General features: G+C 43.5%; 1 protein-coding gene across 19 annotated transcripts in view; it reads right to left on the reverse strand.

Moving 5' to 3' along the window:
- The window catches only part of Tenm2 (teneurin transmembrane protein 2), a 1,230,398-nt gene that overhangs the window by 426,914 nt on the left and 785,086 nt on the right, over window positions 1-18,398 (reverse strand). Inside the window, exon 1 of one of the 19 annotated variants that reach the window (XM_017314549.1) lies at window positions 2-18,398. The exons of the other annotated variants lie outside the window; for them this stretch is intronic. The gene's annotated coding sequence lies outside the window, so the exon portion shown is untranslated. The remainder of the gene's footprint in view (window position 1) is intronic. 19 annotated transcript variants of the gene reach the window in all.

The raw sequence follows: 18,398 nt of genomic DNA on the forward strand, positions 1-18,398 counted from the left end.
CCTTCCAAGCTGGATGAAGAGCAATCGCGTTCACTCAACAAAAGCTCCTTGGTGCCCCATTGAAGTCGTGGTCCTAGACAGGAAGACCAGAGATTTGGCCAAGTAGAGAAATGATTCAGTCCCCATGTCTCCTCTTCAGGAAAATGAACAATTCCCTTCTTGTTACAGCTCAACCCTGCATCATGGACTAGCTCGGTATATTAGCCACAGGCAAAATGAACTCCACACTGGCATGACGAAGGCAATGTGATGGCAGGAACGTCCTCCTTCGGAGGGGTAGTGACACAGCAATGAAATTTCCCCCGTGTCTAGCTGGACAGTCCCTACTTGGAGGACAGAGGTGACTTCACCTTGCAAAAGCCCCAGGCACTGCTTACTGAAACAACCTTTGGCAGGACCTCACAGTTAAGTCGGCTCATCTAAGCAAGAAGTCAGCTTGGGGAGAGTTAGTTGCCTCATCCAAGAACAGGAGAAGGGAAGAGAAACTTGCCTTTCTCAAAGCTTCCCTTTGAATGTTGATTCCTGTGACTGATTCCTATGATGTATTTGATTGCCACTCCTGATGACTTCTTCCCTTCCAAATCAGCTATCTTGGGTGGAAGGTTGTGGTCTTGAAATGGAAGTAATGGCCAGAGGACAGAGTGGAGGTCAGTGGAGCAAGCTCAGACTGGCAAGCCCAGCTTTGATGCACACACTATCAAAGCAATGGGAAATATGTTCCTGAGCAGGAGGCAGCAGGGTTCCCTTAACAATAAGCACACGGAAGACAGCCTCACAGGAAAAGCATACACCAGTCCCACAGCAGGCACAAAACAACCAGATACTCAGAGATCAGATCAGCAGAGGAATGAAGGACGCAAATTTCCCTGAAGATGGCTCCCAGCAATATGTTGGAATGGATGTTCCAGCCTACTTGCCTTTCCTTAAGTGAAGCCTTGGCTACGCATGGGTACAACTGTTTCTTAGCTTGGAGAAGCTGCTCTCATCTTCTCTAAAACACCAACCATGTTGTAGTTTTTCTTGATTAAGCTCCAGAAGCAAGTAACTGGAGCAATAAGGACCAAGGCAGTTCCTTAGGAACAAGATTATTCCATAGTATTATTTATTTCTTTAATAACTAAGTCATAATTAACTTTGAAGTTAACCCCAGGCTAAAATTCACAGCAAGGTTCCCCAGAGGACCTATCTACTGCCCTCAAGTGCTGCAATATAAGAAGGCCTAAGATCTGCCAGGTGTCTGTTAACTCTGTTTTCTTTGACAAGCTGTCCATCTTCCTTGCACCTCAGTTTTCTCATCTGGAAAATTTATTTATTAATGAGTGTGTGCTTACACACATGTGGCACAGTACACAAATGGGCAAAGGACAATGTGTGGGTACCAGGCCTTCCCTCCCTGGCTAGAGATCGAACTGAGGCCATCAGGTTTGGAGGCAAGCATCTTGTCCTGCCTGTGTTCACAGGCTTTTGAGAAACTCAGTGAGAAAACAGAATGCTTTGCGATGAGTCTAGCGCCCTGCAAGCCCAAGCAACCTTCCAGGCAACAGCACTTGCCTACAGTAGGAAACCTTCAGACGAGACCTCAGATGAGAGGGAGGTCTCAGTCAGCACTAAGGAGGGAATACAAGCAGGAAGAATCAAGATGTGCATTATGCAACAAGTATTTTCTGACAAGGAGATTACACGTTTTCAAAAACAACTGGATAGCTTTCTGTTGATGAAAACGTAAGCTAAAATAACTTTGGAGTTTTGATATCCAGAACAAGTCAGCTCTCTCCTTGACATGGGAAGATAAAAATCCCAGGAATCCCATCTTCTGAGACCTTCTTTCTCACCTGTAGCCCCCTTCCACAAGTTGTAGAGAAGCAAGACTCAGACTTTCCTATCTAATGGAAAACTAACACAAAGAAGGAAAAAGATGGCTGGGCAGAAGAGACTTAGTCATTTTCATGCAGTTATCATGGGTCTCTAGTAGCTCTGCTGTCTCCTACAAGGCTTGGGGAGCAACCAATAAGATTTCCAACCCGATTCTCCTATCACTGCCCAGCAATGCTTCTGTTTAGTCCAGTATCTCTCATTAAATACTAGGCTTATGTGACCAGTACTTGTTTTCCTGCAAAACATAATTTTTAGTTTGTTGATTCATTTTTCTGTAGAGACAGGGTATTACTATGCATATGATGGGGCTAAAGCTGCCCTGGAACTCACTATGTAGCCCAGGCTGGCCTCAAACTGGTGACGCATGTACCTCTGCCACCGGAATACTAAGATTACATGTGTATACGACTATGCCTGGCTCAATTTTCTGATTTCATAAGGTTTTCCATAACTGAGATTCTTCAGTGTATGTTACATAACTCATCTATCTATATGTCTGTTTATCATCTACCTATTTTATTCTTGTTTGCTTTAAAATATCAATGTCTACACCACTGGGGATCAAACCTATCTGGCCCCACATGATCTAGGCAGACCTTCTGCCACTGAGCCACACCCCAACCTAGTACACATAAATTACTAACATCTCTGAAGAATAAGAAGAGCTTCATTGAGGTGTCTCTTTACTATTGTGAGAGTTAGCAGATAACCACACCCTCCGCTGGATAAAGAAACGTAAGAGGTCTTGACTACACAGCTGGTTGAGGTGCTAATCACGTTGTGCTTTGTGCTTATGTAAACAAAGGCCACCAACTTGACAAATCTTCACGGGAGGGAGCGGGAGCACATCCCACAGCATCCTTCCAGCTCGGAGACAGCTGAACATTTTCTACCTCTGAACACCTGAAACTGCCTGAACGTTAAGAGCTGTTCCTTTGGGGGAGGGGGTGCGTTAAGCAGCAACTTCTTTCTCACCCTTTGTCAAGACGCTCGAACCAAAAATGTGGTCTGTTGCATCATCTAGTTGAAGCTATTTCTCCAGTTGAAACATGAATTGCTAGTCCTTCCCAAACACATCAGCCAGATCAAGTTGTAACATGGCCCTGCTTTATTTACTCCACAGATCACAGCTAATTGCTTTCTAATACGACTCATGATTTTGCTCCATTAAGCTAACATTTCCCTTATTTTCCCCTTATTTAGGAGGTACTAGCGTGGAGCTGTAGCCCAAATCAGTCAGCATTAAGCGGAGCATTTCTTCTCTCGCGGGCTGTACTTCATCTGAGGGTGATTCTAACTTCCTGGGGACATCTGAAGCCAGATCATGTACATGTTCATAACAGATGTGACAGTCCTAAAACACAGACCTTTCTCTGCCTCTGGAAATTTACAAGGACCCACTCTTAGTGGTCTTTAAAAATCTGTTTTGTTTTGTTTTCTTTTTCTGCATGAGGACTCAGTCTTTTCCCTTAATTCTGACTGTTTTTAAAATATGTCCAACTGAGGCGCGGGTGCACTCCCTGGAAGCTGAGGGGAGAGCCTTGTCATTTCCTCCAACACAGCTAGAAAATGCTTGAGGCACCTAGTTCCTGTTCCCTTTAGGACAGAACAGTCCCCAAAGACAGTCTTTAAATTGGTGGCTTTAAAAAATTCAGATGACAGAAAGACTAAAGAGCAAGATAATCCTCCTCCCAATAGCTTCCTTAAATGAAGCAAAGGGAAAGCAGGCATCCTTATGCCCTGAAGTTCAAGGTAAGCTGTTTAAAGGAAGGACTCAGAGCACGCTTCCTGTCCATACAAGCTGACTCCAGAATGTGGCTGATTCTGTAATATTCTGCATGGGGGCTGGGTGGGAAAGCAAAAGGCTTCTGGTAGAAGGTCCAAAGCGAGACTCCAGAAGTGGGGTAGACTATGGCTTCTTCATATTTTCCATGATGTGCCTCCCCTCTCCGGAGAAGCTGTCTCCTTTCAACCTTCTCTTAGTCCTTGGTGAGGACACTGGTTCTGCCATCCTGTGCCAGAATGAGTCATCTGGGAAGGAATGGTTTCCCTGTGGCTTTAGAAGCTCATTTCCAATTCTATGTCTCTGAAGCACTTTACATTAAAGTTATAAAGCAATATTGGGGCTAGAGAGATGACTCAGTGCTTAAGACCATTGGCTGCTCTTGCAGAGGACTGGGGTTCAATTCCCAGCACCTGCATGGCAGCTGGCAACCATCTCTCCCTGGGGATCTGATGCCCCCTTCAGGTCTCTGAGGACATCCAGCATGCACATATACAGGCAGGCAAAACCCCCATACACGTAAAATATTTTTTTAAAAGAGTCCCAGTGGGGACTTATATGCTTATTTAAGTCCAAATCTCTCATAGTATTGATGAAATTGGCGAGCGAACAAGAGCAAGGGCTTCCCTGGTAGGGATAGGAAGAGGAATTAGTGTAGAAATGTCTTTCTCCATATGGAGCTGTCACTTTCTATCACTTGAGCTGTTTGACACTGACCACTCCTCTACTTTTCCCTTCTTGGTCCATGAAAATAGGTCACAGTCCATACTTGATAACTTATAGTTGCCAGGAAGAAGTAGAAGTCTGGGCACTTTACCACAGAAGGTTCTGGAGGGCTGAAGGACCTGTTATGGGCAGAGCCAGAGGAGTCCACCTTGGTTCTGAGTTGGGGAGGATAACTAGAACACAAGAAGCAAGATTGGGTCCACACCTGATAACTGAGGGTCTCTGTTGCTCTTCAGTACTAAGAGGTGAACAGCGTGTCACCTCACTTTACTCTTGGAACGTTTGTCTTCTTATGTCACTCTGGGACTGTACTCAAGACAGAAGCCAGGGCTTTCTATCACCTTCCATCTTGGGCACATACATATCACAAGACACATCCAAACCATTCCCTTGCAACGAAGAATCCCACCCACTCGCTGGGGAAATCCCCTATGAGAAGCACGTCCTTTGAGTGGCCTGCAAAAATCTCTTCTGCCACATTTATGAAGGAGGCGCCACAGAGGTGTGGAAATTCCCTCTTTAAAAGTACAAGGAGAGTGGGACTCCGGTGCTCTCAGAATGTGTGCAGGGCCCCTGGGGAATCCACTGCTGTTGACATCTGTAGGCAGACATACTGGGGAGACAGCTTTTACACCTGTCAGCGCTGGGGGACAGACAGAGCTGCCTCTGACCCCTCTCTGCTCTCTGCAGAGGTAGGGGATCAGCATTTCCAAAGTGTTAGGCACTTTCTACCAACTTAGCAGCTCAGGCTAATGGGTCCTGCCCCTGCTGAAGCTGCATTTCCATATTACTATCTGCTCTTCTACTTAACTTTGGATCAACAGGGCTTAACGCTTCCCAGGTTAGTCTCACAGTAGCTAATCATATCAACAAAATTACAGCAGTGCCGGTTATATATAACTATATATAAACATCTCTATGTGTGTATCTATACTTTTCTCAATATGAATGATAATAAATGCTACAAATGTAATGGATACGGAGGCATGGCCTCTACAGAACGTCTCATACGCTTCTCCACATGTTGGTATCCAGAAATATTATTCTGCCTGAAATATCATCATTTATTTTCCTTACTGCATTAAAAATATAACAGTATTACTTTGTGCCTTCCCCCCTCAGAATGCCGTGCCTCCGAGCAAACTGTCACCGGGAAAAGAAATACTTTAAAAATGAAGTTTTCATCATGTCCTATAGCCTAGCTAGAAAGCCCAGAGAAGATCCCTACACTGCTTCTCATCCTGAGGACTGATGCTTGAATGTGTTAAAATGCTATTTATTTTCTAACAGGCAACTCGGGCTTGGCACTGTGTAAACCCAGTGTTTGCCAAGATTCCCTTGGGGACAAAGGGAAAATCTTCTGTGTAGATCAAATGTGTATCAGCTGCATTAGCGATTAGTCCCCGGAGACTGATAAAGACCTTTTTAGACAGATTTCACTGCGCAGCTCTTTAGAGAATTCATTGAGTTAGACTTGGGTATCCCAGGTTGGGGACTTTCTTCTGGTCCTAAGCATCCAGGAAGAGAGCACAGAATGTGAAGGCTGGATGAGAACTGCTACCTTTTACCGTGGATGAGTCTCAATACCAAGCCCATGCTCTCCTCCCCATCAATATTTCATGTTCTCAGAGTCATAAGAAAACACATCTGTTGCCTTCCTGCATCGTAATGTGTGGGATGGAGCAAAGATTATTACAGAGCAGGTTCGGGAATTTAAAAATTCATCACCTTCTCAATTTAGAAAGCTGGTATGTGGTTAGGACTCATGAAGGCTCAACAAGCTTGAAATGACCAAGGGGCCAGGCCTTGTTCCTGAGAAATCTGTGATGTGCGGGAAATCAGATGCAGTGAGAGGTGGGAGGTGGTCAGCAGACCGAGGCGGAAGGTGAAGGCCACAAGTCCCTGGTGTACTCTACACAGAAGGTTTGCTGTGGTGTGTGTGTGTGTGTGTGTGTGTGTGTGAGAGAGAGGGGGGGGAGGGAGGGAGGGAAGGGGAGACAGAGAGAGACAGAGAGACAGAGAGAGAATATGCTATGGATATTTTTACCAACTGGGCTCCTCTCTCCTCCTACTGCACACAAGGGACCGGTGTTCTTACTACCAGATCTGCAGGTCTTGGTGCTCAGCTCTGGTTCACAAGCATGGGCAGCCATGTTGCCAAAGCTCTCTAGCAAAACTATTCTCAGAATCTCGGGTAGACTCAGAATATTCCTCTTCCCATGGGAAATGTTCCATAGAGTTAACCTAGGTTGACTAACATTTTCTACTACTGTTGCTTGCAATTAAGAAACATGCAGTTTTGCATCATTATCCACAAACCATCATACAAGACACTGAATTCCCAGCATCTGTGTTATAGAAGCATGAAGGAGTTTCACATGCAGCAAGACACTGAGGCAGGAAATGGGTATGAGCGATAGATGTTATGACGGTACCCCATAGCTCATCTGTTTGCAATGATGAACCTCACTGGAAAGAATCTCAGGGACTTGGTCACCAATCCATGTGGTAGCCATAGCATTATGGTTCCTAGACACATTGCTTCTCCTTTAGCCCCTCCCCCTTCACAGACTTTTTCATTTGCCTTGTCTCTTGGTCATATTGCTCAGCCATTAAGAGCAGCTGGCACTTAGAAAGGTAGATGTCCTTGTCCGGTAAGTAGACAGCACACGTTCTCTCAGACGTGAGGAACACAACTAGGAATCAATGGTAGCGTCAGCAGGCTTCCCTCCCACAAACATAGGAAGACGCTAGCTGGATTTGCTTAGGGTGCAGCTTAGACAATGGGGATCTTTCTAAGAAACCTTGAGACTGATAAAGAGGCTTTAAGCTTCCTTGAGCAACATTTACCAATGGATAAGAAACTTATTATATTTCCTATTCTAAGGCAACCACATAGAAGGTCAGGATATCTGACATCTGAGAGTTCATCCGAGGTGGTTCTTCTACGTTAGTATAACCCTTGGGAAGTGGGTTGTTTTCAAGGGAGGTTATATGACCAACTTGTAGCAATGACAGAAGGAATAATTCCCTAGAAGCGTCTTGCCAAGATAGAAATTTGAACATTATTCCTCCTAAACAATTCTCTTCTAGTCCCAGGATGAACTGGGCAAAGCTCCTTCTCCATCACACTGTCTCCTGCTCCTTCCCACCAACAGCTTTGTGCTGCACTGCACGCCGCGTGAATTCCATGAATCTAGAAAATCTCAACACTCCAAATCTCTGCCTCGGGGTTTTGTTTTGCTAAAACAGGTTTTCTTCCACTTCTGCGTCTTAAACATAAGGTATAAATCTTCCATGACCTCCACACCCTTGCTCACATACTTTTCTTCAGCAAACTTCCCGCGCTCTCTCTCCTCTGCAACCAAAGGTATTGTCCATGGTTTTGTGCTTCATGCATGATGACGTAAACTTTGTATAGAGCCAGGTGATGCTTGTAAAGCACGAGGGCCAGGGACCACGAATCACAGGTTCTTTTTTGTCCGTGCTTGTTATCACCCACCAGTGCATTTACTACCTGACTTGCAGAGTTCTTGCACTAATCTCAAAGTTTTGGTCATAACTCTTTTGAACCATTAACACCTTGTTTAGTACTGGGCCTGATGGGGCACAAGAATCTATAGGACAGGTATTTGCTGAAGACACACACCAGGAAAAACAAACAAACAAACAAACAAACAAACACACAGGCAAGGGGCTTCTCAGTCCTGTTCCCACCATGCATCTCCAAATTTTCTTTCCTCACACTTGGTTCCCAGTGAGGTGACACTGCACCGAGGACTGGCCCTCCATAAACCACATGTCTCAGTAGTCAGAGAAGCAAATACAAGGAAGGAGCTCACCGACTTCCATTACACTAATCAAACTATGTGTTACAGTGCCTTTCCTTAATCTGATTCGAGAAGCGCCTTAATAACAGGGTAAAAGCAGAGAACGGAGCCGGTCCTTCAAGGAGTGCTCACTTTAATGGCAATTTCTTTGTTGTCCATTGCAGCAAGTGCGGCCCCTGACTGGGACCAATTGTTGCACTTGGATCCAGGAGTGAAGCCCTCCTGGAGGCTGCCTGCATTTCTCAGGGCACAAGTCAGCCCTTCCTGATTTAATTAGAGTTTTTTCCCTCTCTCTCTCCACCTCTCTTGACCTTCTGCTTGATTATGTAGTGAAGCATTCCTGGAGAGCAATAATCCTGTAAGACAGACATCAGCTATGAATGCTGTCAGGATTCCAGCCTTACAACTTCCAGACGGGGTCAGTACGGAGATGTAATGGCAGAGAGACTGAAGGGCCAGACATCTTCAAGAGGGGGGAAAATGGAGAGTTTGAGAAATAAAAGGACCGACAGCTATCTGGAGGCTTTGCCTTTCAAGGTGTGCTGGGCACACCATTAATAGGGTGATTTAGTAATTTCCATGGGATCTGCCACCCCCTGCATTGCCATTAGTGTCAGAGTCAGGGAAAATGAGGAAGTCTTTTTTCCCCCTTCCAGAGTATGCAAACACAAGCTTAGAAACCTGTTTGCATTTGGATTGGACGATCTAAACCAACAACATTCAACCTTTTCGCTAGGAGCTGGGAGCTGTTTGACAAGGCCCACTTTTCATCAGGCAGGTTCAAAGTCTACACTGCAGAGGCTTCCTTAATAAGAGGGACTAATAAGATTATTTCCTTAAAGATCTAACCTTGGCACCCATCTTCCTACCAGAAGGTAGAGCAGATTCATCTTCTAAATTGCTTACCTTCAAAAAATGCTCTGTTGACTGGGGCAGGGTCCCAGCACGGCACGCTGAGTGAGATGCTGCTAGTAAGACTCTCCTTTGGGTTTGAAGTGGCTTTTATTTCAGTCCCTCTGTCTCTTTGGAACAATTTTCGCTCTCACTCAAAAATTTTAATTCCCCAAACTAAACACAAACATAACATTTCAGTGAACGGGATGAATCCGGAGAATGTTAATTCACCTCCCCCAAAAGTCTATTCTCTGAGCAACTTGCCTCTCTACTCAGGGTTGTATTTCACCAACAACAAATTTCCTAGGAGCTGTAAGATGGTTCAGTGTGCAAAGCTGCCAGGCATGGTGACTCCAGTGCCATTACCAGGACTGTCACAGTGGAAGGAGAGGACAGACACACACACACTGTCCTTTCTTCCCCATGCACAAAATGACACTTGTACCCACTCCCCACACAAACAATATATGTGATATATATTATATAATGTATAAATGATGTCATACGTATTATGCAATACATAAAAGGGGTATTTTTGTCCAGAAGTTCCACATTGTGCAGATTACCAGTTATTCTGGAGATAAGGAAGTTGGACCTTAGAGACGGTCAGCCATTTCCTCAAGATCCAAGCCATAACACAAACATCATGCAAAGTAAATATCAGAATCTAATTTTCCAGAATCTATTTTTTTCATGGAATTCCACTGAGGCTCTGGAGTCATACTTCCAGCTAGTGTTACAGACATATATAGTCAACTATGGACATTTGGTCCTACCGAAAAATGGCCAGATTTTTGTAGTTTGCTCTTTCAAAACTCCTGAATAGTAAATCCCAAAGATCTTTAAACACTGTGAGTCCCTGGCCCTCATTTCTCAATACTCAGATGCCATTGGCATGGGGTGTGCGTGGATATGGAGAATATAAAACCCCTCAGGTAACTCACACGGGACTCCCTCCTCCAGGGAAATGAGACAGACATCTTCCTCCTGGTGGGGAATTTGCATAAGTGTTCACATACAGAACCTCTTCATCAACTCCCCATTAGTCTCCCTCTTCTCTAAGTCACACATGTCATATTTTAAGAGGATCTGTCTGATTTTTAAAAATTACACTTATCAAGTCATCTTTAGTTCATTTCCCTCGGACTCGTTAATGATATCCCATCAAATGAAAATAGAAGAAATTTGATGGTTTCATTGCACGGTGTAGTCTTTCCATGAGATAACACAGAATTTCCCTCTGGAAATACCTTCATCAATTCCCAGGTTATGTGATGGACAAGGTGAATGGCCCGACTGCAGGCCTTGCCAGACAGCATGTTTTGGCTTCACACCAGAGCACCTGGCTTAGCGACAGACCCACGAGCCCCGTGTAGGGAGGACTTTCATCAGAACATTGGCATATGTAGATGAAAAAAAGTCAACATTCCCCAAAGAGAGAATTCATGAGTCCTGGCCCATGAATCCTGAGACTAGATTCCAAAGCTCCTGGGCTATGAGTGTTAAAAGAGCCAGTTGAGAGTCTCTGTTCACTTATGCGCCTTGGGTCATATTGGAAGTGGAAAGTGCCAAAATATCAGACACATGAATGGTCAACTGTGTCTTCATGTTTGAGCCTCAAACTAACCCTTAGAACCTTAGAAGGCAAGGGGCAGCTACCCTGGTTGGCATCCCTGTTCTTGATATCATACATTGCTAATAGGAAAGCATAGCAATTTGTGTGAGTGGACACCTGGAAGCTTAGCTTTCATAATTTCCCTGGACTTTGCCACATGGCTGTCTTCCCTTTCTTGATTGGAGGATGCATAATTTTGCTTTAAGAAAACATAAATGGAGGAAAATAGTATAGTCTCTAGAGAGTTCTGAGAGTCATTCTGCTAAGTGTTTGAAACTGAGTCTGTGCTTGAAGACCCACAAATGCACACAGTTACAGTTGCAATGTAGTCTAGGAGACCCTTAGACTTTGCAGTCAACAGCCAGAAGTAGGGTTGCTTTTTTGGATTTTTCCTGGCTGCGCAGAAAGAGAATCTTCTGTGTGTTTGTAGTTGATCATCAGAGGCTGCAGCCTAAAGTCTAGTGACTCATCTCTACTATCACACAGTGAAAGCCCAAGGGAAGAGAAAGGCTTTATGCTCCTGTTCCTGCCCTTGAATTCTAGCCTGCATGAAGCTACCCTGGGACTACTTTTGAGTTCTTTGTGAAAGTGTTTTAATTCTCTCCCTTAAACTAATCTTAGTTGAGGTACTTTCACTTAGATATACCGCACCCCCTAACCAGTTCATTAGAGTGAACAATATACAAAAGAGCTTATACATGGCCTGGGCTTAAGATTTGACTTATCACTGTCACCACTTTGATTTTTAATATTTTCTTATTATCAATTTTTATTATGTCTTAAGTCTAAAATTGGACAGTGGTGTGCAGGTGTTCATGCTATGTGTTACTTGATTGTGCCTCTGTTTACCTCCTAGCCTTTCTTGGTGTGTGGTAGCATCTACTGATCTCCCCAACTACCTATACCTCTTAACTGTGGAACTTCAACTACATTTGAGAGCTCACTTCGGATTGTCTGTGATAAAATATGCATATTTCCTGAAACCCAAAGTATTCTCACTGAATATAATAAGTGGAAAGTTATTTTACAGGAAATGAAAATCTAAGATTAATATTCTCTGATGCCATCTCGTCCCCTCAGGACAATTATTCACTGTACTACAGCAAAGTAAACTTGCAAAATATGGGAATTGGTTTTTCTCCTCAGACATCTAGGATGAGCACACTTCTGAGGCCAACAAAACCAGCTTGTGGGTATGATGCCTACTGCCTCAACTTACCAAATAGGAATCTGGTCTGTTAGGACATAGAATTTTAAGGAAACTCATGCCAGAGTACATGGATGAGGCAGAATAAAGAAAAAAAAAAAAAAAAGGAAAACCACAAGGTGGTTGAAGACTAAACCACTAGATAGAGTTACTGACAACTGTTAATACTGGGCACAGTAAATGATGTCATCGCTGACTTCAAGAACCTTCTGATGCTCCTTCCCTCCTCCTCTTATTCAATAAAGCCTTCTGGACTTTACTGGGCACTAAGCCCGCTAGCTTTTGACAGTAGGGTGTATGCCCTTTTGGAGTCAAGAGGTTTAAAGAGCAGAAAACCTGACATTTAGTTCATTCCAAGAATTAGAGGGAATTTTCCTAAAAACTACAGACTAGGAGTCTTTGAGAGGACTGCTGTATGGACATTTCTTAGCAGAACAGAAACCTCTCCTGGTGAGCGCTTGTCTCCGAGTGCTGTGCTTCACCAAGTTTGAGCACCGGTGGGGATAGAGGGTAAAACACGGGCAACCTAAATGCAATCTAAAGACAAGGTGGTGTTTATGTGTTAAGTGGCAAATGAGTGCTGCCCCAAGGAGCTAGCCAGGGAGAGATCACTTCAGACAATGTGCCTCTCACACCCTCCAAATTGTCTGGTAATGAGGACCTGTTCTCAGTTTATTCAAGCAGCCAAATCACAGAGCCTCCCCAAACATTACCACAGATCCCTGGTCAAGTTCATTCCCCAGTGGAGAATCAACAAAGGCAGTCAGGCGGTGGCTTGCCCACAGGCCTTCTCGCCCACTCGCTCAGCCTTTCACACTGGCGTGGTTTAAAAGGCTGTCTCTCAAAACTCCCAAAGCCATAAACACTCTTCCCTTCAGTTTTTTTTTTTATTCCCACCATTTGGGGGTGGCTATTAAGTCTGATGTTGGCTTAGCCTTTTCCCCTGTGGCCATATATTTTCATGTTTTCTCTTCTAGTAATAGAAGCAGTCCTCTGACAATTAGGAGGACTGCTGAAGGCCGGGCCTTGACCTTCTTATCTAGAGATGTGATAAAATGTGCCCTTTAAAGCAGAGGCGGGGCAGTGGCACAGATCTTGGCTGGTCCTTGTCTTTGACATCTACTGTGCAGTAACTTGAAGCACAGCCTTTGAGCTAAGTCACAATTGCCTAATCTATAAAGGGAGGAGAGCCCATGGCAAGACTTGACTCACCCAATGTATGGAAAGGACTAAGGTGGAGTAAATAGTCAAAAAGTGGCACACAGTGGTATCATCATGGTTTCAAGTTCCTGACAACTAAAGGGTTAATAATTATGAACACTTAAGATGGTTGTATCTAAGATGTAGACTCTTGTCCCTCTTGTCACCCATCCTATGCTCCATTCCCCACCACATCTCCAAGTGGAAGAATGAAATTTCAGAAATAGGCAACTCTTCACAAATGGACCCATAGCAACCAAAGACCATCTTTCCCCATTTCCTATTCCTTTTTCATGCTAAAACAATTTTATCACCACAGACGTCAGACAAATAAATGTAAATACATTTTTAGAAGAAGAGATTATAAAACAGACTTGCTTGGTGTTCAAGTATAAAATATTCCCTAATACCTATTTTTGGAGGTTGTTTTTTTTTTTTCCCTTTCCTGCTGATTGAAAATAAAGTGGGCAGGCGTGTGAGACTTTCCGATATGATGGAGATGCTTTGAAACTGGATTTGAAAGATGACTGAATAATGGGATGTAGTTATTAAAAGGCATTAAATGGTGCTCTTATATTGAGTGCAACTTATATCTGTAGATATATCTATAAAGTTACCTGGCCTGCATGTTACAAATAACAGAGGAGAGGAAGGCGATAGATGAAGAAAGGAAGGAAGAAAAGAAGGAAGGAAGGGAGGGAAGGAGGGAGGGAGGGAGGAAGGAAGGAAGGAAGGAAGGAAGGGAGGGAGGGAGGGAGTTACAAGCCTTTATGTAAGGTCTAAACAGTACTTCCTCAAACCCCAAGATATGTGATCCACATTGTGGGGATGGAAGGTCTGAAGCACTGTAGGATCATCCAGTTCTGGAGCTTTTGAGTCATCGTCTGACGTCAATGTAGAAATGAACGCAGCTCCTGGATACAGAGAAAAGGGGAGAACAGGACTCTCCCCACTGATTTGCTACCATGTTCAACAAAGATGTTCCTCCATGGTTCTGTGGGCTGCATTAAGGTTTTCTCAGATCCTCGACTTATCAATACTTGTCTTAAGTCTGTGTCTGCTTCAAGGAACAGAGAAAGCAAGGGAGGCAAAGGGTGACAAAGCTGAACGAGAGCGGAGAGTCATTCTTCTCGGAGAACGTCAGCCTGAAGACATTCTACATGCCAGAGCACAGGCAATGGAGCCTTCTCCAGTCTGCTGCATCATCCGGTGTAGACATTACCTAAGAGAAATTGGGTCCAGCAAGGTAGCTTTGATGCTCATTCTGTGTGAGATAAAGAACCTGATAAAACCGAGATGTGATGGCCAATTATTTATTTGCCACATTTTTTTTTGAGCCCGAGGCTCTTCCTAGTGCCTCCTACATCAGCCACTGAAAATTTTCCAGCTCTGAAGTCTCTCCTGGGATCTAGCTACAGTTGGCACATGATCCTGTAAGCACTCATTTGATTTTCTTATGTATACAGGGTTAACATGTCATCCTCTCTAGGATGCATGCAAGTTAATATTTGGCATCCCAGGAAAGAACTGCTAGTCTCATAGAGAAAGAATGAAGGTTGACAGGTGTGAACCTTGTTCAGACATCTTTAGTTGTACTACAGTGCACCTATATGCACTTAAGCCAACATGAGTGCTTTATCATTCTGATGGGACTTAGGGACAATCCATTTAAACTATCAGAAGTTGCAGCAGGAGAGCTGGCTACCAACAGCATCAAAAATGTCTACTCTGCCTCATGTGTAGCTGACTTAATTACTTCAAGCTGTAAAGAACATCTTGGGCTCTGTTCAACAAAACAGTTTGACATGATTGGAGGAGTAAAATGTGTTGCCTTTCAGGTCTAAAGCTCAATTCGTCTATCTATGAAGATCACACATTCTAAGCAACAAGAGGGTTTCTGTGACTATGGGCTGGATGAATTTGATGATGATGATGATGATGATGGGTGAGATGCATTCTTACACTGAAGGTCAGGCTGGTCTAGAATTCATTATGCAACCCAAGCTAGCCTCAAACATATGACAGTCTTCTTGCCTTAGTCTCTGAATGATGAGACTACAAGTGCTGATCTACATGAATTTGCTCACATCCTTACCTTTGATTTCATCGAATTTTCTTAGTAGCACCAAGGGAAAGGCATTTTAAAAACTCATGGATGAGAGGTGCAAAGGTTGAGAAAAGGCAAAAGAAATATACTGACTATGGGGGCGTGACTGGTCTTGATCTACACACCTCACCAAAGGTCTTTATGGTGGCCCATATTTACTGGTATGACTTGAATATCTGTGTGTCATTTAGAATGTATGCTGCCACGTAGTCCCCAGAGTGACAGGATGATGAGGTGGGGTGTTAAGATGTCAGTAGGTCAGGAGGGCTTCCAAATCTCATGAACAGATTAGCGATCCTATAGGAGAGGCTTGTAGAAGCCACCCTCTCACTGTGGGATGAGCAAAGCATGTGTATCTATATATACTATCATCTATCTATCTATCTATCTATCTATCTATCTATCTATCTATCTATCTATCTGTATGTATGGAACACACTCCCTCCAGATCCCATGCCTGCAGCTTTCATGCTCACAGGTGATTTCCCAGCCTCAAGAACTATGGCAAAATACATTTCTTTTCTTAGCATACCTCAAGTGTGTGTTGTGTGTTGGCAGCACAAGTGAACTTAGACATCATGACCCTTGCCTCTCCCTCTTCTTTCCTCTCTTCTACTCTCCACCCATTAGTCCTACCCAGATCTCTATGTGAAGCCAACGTACCCAACCACCATATCCCTGTCAGCACATAAATACATTTCTCAAATTATGGTCACTCTCTAGGATATATATCTTTAGTTCCTCCCACAGCTGCTTCTAGCCTGTGTTTCTTTACCCTGGTCTCCTTGGGTGTCTAATTCTCTGTCACTCCACACTCAATCCTAACACAACACCTTCTTTGCCTCTAGGGTCTTTGTGTTTGTTCCTTGTCTCTAACCTGTAGTTTGTGTTCATAGCTATATTAATGCCACTCATCTTGTTTATTGTGTCCACATAAGTTGAGAAAGCTGACATTTTCCACTGGCAGTTATTTCCACAACGGAATGAAACAGGTAACATTTATCTCTGTGTTTACAAGGTCTAACACCTTGACAGGCACATCCCAGGCACTAAGCCCAGGAATTGAATAAGCACTGCTCTTTATAACTAACCATCAAGAAATAAAATGATAATGGAACACTTTGACCTCAGATTCAGAGAATATGTTTTCCCCAAATGTTGGGTTTTCAAAGCACAAAGAAAAAGTTGGAACTATACTGGGTTGATCAAAGGGCTTTATGTGGAAACTGATCATTTAGAAATAGGGCATTGGTCTTTCAAGGCAGTGGTTCTGTAACACAGAAGTAAGGCCCCAGAACAATGAGAGACCGAATTTAAAAAGAAATAAACACAAATTAAACAATACAACAAAGAACTTCAGAAATCAACCCTTTCATCTACTGGAACTAATTTACGTCGTCTTTAAAATTTTTATTTGATTTCTAAAAGAGTTTATTCACAGAGGATCAAGGAAGGCTATGGCATGAATGAAGGTGATTGGGATAGAAAGAGGGTAGGTGTGTGTAATTTCCCAGTCACTGCAGCCTCATGGAAAACACACATCATGATAGCAGCTCTTGGCCAAACCCAGAGGCAGCTAGTGCTCCAGATTGGGTGTCCATAAGAACGGAAATACAATGGAAATCAAGAATAGATTATATGTGCTGCAAGACTTGCAAAGTAACATGCGGCCTAATGAGCATATTATAACTGTAGGCTCTGCTTGTTAGCTGTTGAAAATATTTTCACAAGGCCCTGGGTATGGCAGGGTAATGCTAGTTATAAAATACCAGTGCTGAAAGGGAACTGTGTAAGCCAGGCTCAAGCAAGCCACCTGGATAGTGGTGGTGATTAGAAATGAATCACGGCTCACCCGGACTTGGGTGTTCCATGACACACACTTGGTTTTCTCAGAATCCAGGAGGAGAGCAGCCCTGTGAGGCTGGGAGGAGAGAAGCGTTGTCACAGAGTTACCAGAAGGATTCCTGTGATCCTCTGATCCATGGGACAAAACCCAACTGAAGAGCTGCTTCTAACAGCAGCCAGGATTATTCTTTGTATTGTGCCTACAGCTCTCTGGAAGGGGAGGATTTTATCTCATTCCACCTTGGTAAAGACACTCTGATATACTATGGTAATAAGAGGGACCTCAGTAGATTGTCTCATCAAACACATTATTCCCATGGAAATAAAACACCTCTGCAATTTTCTAGATAAGTTTCCTGAGGTCAAGAGAGGCTAAAAGTATTGGCATATCACTTACTTGCTTGGTGACCATGGGGCTACATGAATTGCAAAGATACTTTAGATACTTATTTTAAAATCAGTAGAATCATTATGTACCCTATATTAGTATGGGCTCTTTGCATTGGGCTGATTTATAGCTACAGGGCTCATTCGCATGTATTTTGCTCTTTCTGATTGAAATACAATCCTGGAATCAATCCATGTTGGCGATTTTCAGCCCGGAGAATTCATCTCTGATCTGAGATGGTTATGAAAACAGATATTATACATTCTACCCAAGATCTACTAAAACAGAACCTCTGGGGTTGGGGCCCAGGCATTTGAATTTTGACAAAGAAAAACAAAGACAAAATCTTCCACAATCTGACCTCCTGGTACTGTAGAAGGTACTACATAGGTACTTGAACTAGATAGGCAAAGCCACCCTAAAGCATTTACCTTTTGTTCCTACTTTGTAGGGTCTGTGGCAAGGGCCTGCTCCAGTTTCTATGACTCTAAAAATCATAGATTTTGGGGGGACACTTTCCAGAGAGCAGCATACTCAGCTAGCAGATCTGTAGTGAGACTTGAAGCAGGGCTTCTCCATTAGAACTCAGCCCACAAGCCATTCCTTTCTCCATGCTCTTGATTTGAGTTTTTTCAGATATTTTTGTTTACTTGCTTGTTCCATGAAGCAAACTTAGCCCCCCTCCTCCCACAATTAGATGCAATGATTTAAAAATAAAGCAGTATGTCATGAGAAAAAAATAGAAAACATCATCTGGCAGAGATGGGAAGGTAAGAACCTCTCAGGGAAGGAAATAGAATGGCAAGAGCAGCCAAGGAAAGGATCTTCTCCTTGATGGAGTGTGACTAGAAAGAGGCTTGGAAGGGGAGCGTTTTCTTCATCTTATAAGTTGGAGTTGTTTAAGGGCTGTACACCTTTAAGGAACAGC

The sequence above is a fragment of the Mus musculus genome, chromosome 11, assembly GCF_000001635.26.
Source record: "Mus musculus strain C57BL/6J chromosome 11, GRCm38.p6 C57BL/6J".
Lineage (NCBI taxonomy): Eukaryota > Metazoa > Chordata > Mammalia > Rodentia > Muridae > Mus > Mus musculus.